Source organism: Dipodomys ordii, unplaced genomic scaffold (genome assembly GCF_000151885.1).
Source record: "Dipodomys ordii isolate 6190 unplaced genomic scaffold, Dord_2.0 Scaffold9, whole genome shotgun sequence".
Lineage (NCBI taxonomy): Eukaryota > Metazoa > Chordata > Mammalia > Rodentia > Heteromyidae > Dipodomys > Dipodomys ordii.
The window spans coordinates 17,234,509-17,234,833 of record NW_012267225.1 but is presented as its reverse complement, the minus strand read 5'-3'; positions in this window follow the sequence as shown (position 1 = coordinate 17,234,833).

Below are 325 nucleotides of genomic sequence, written 5' to 3'. Positions count from 1 at the left end.
TTGAGGGAAAGTAGTGTTTCTTTGATAAATTTGGGTGCTCCATTGTTTGGTGAATAGATATTTAGAATTGTAATATCCTCCTGAAGGAGAGATCTCTTAATTAATATGTAGCGAGCTTCTTTATCTCTTCTCACGAATTTTAATTTGAAGTTTATTTTATCTGATATTAGGATTGCAACTCCCGCCTGTTTATGGGGGCTGTTTCCTTGGTAGATTTTGCTCCCGCCTTTAACATTGAAAATGTGTTTGTTTTTACGGGCAAGATGTGACTCCTGAAGGCAGCAGATAGACGGATCTTGTTTTTTAATCCAACTAGACAGTCTGT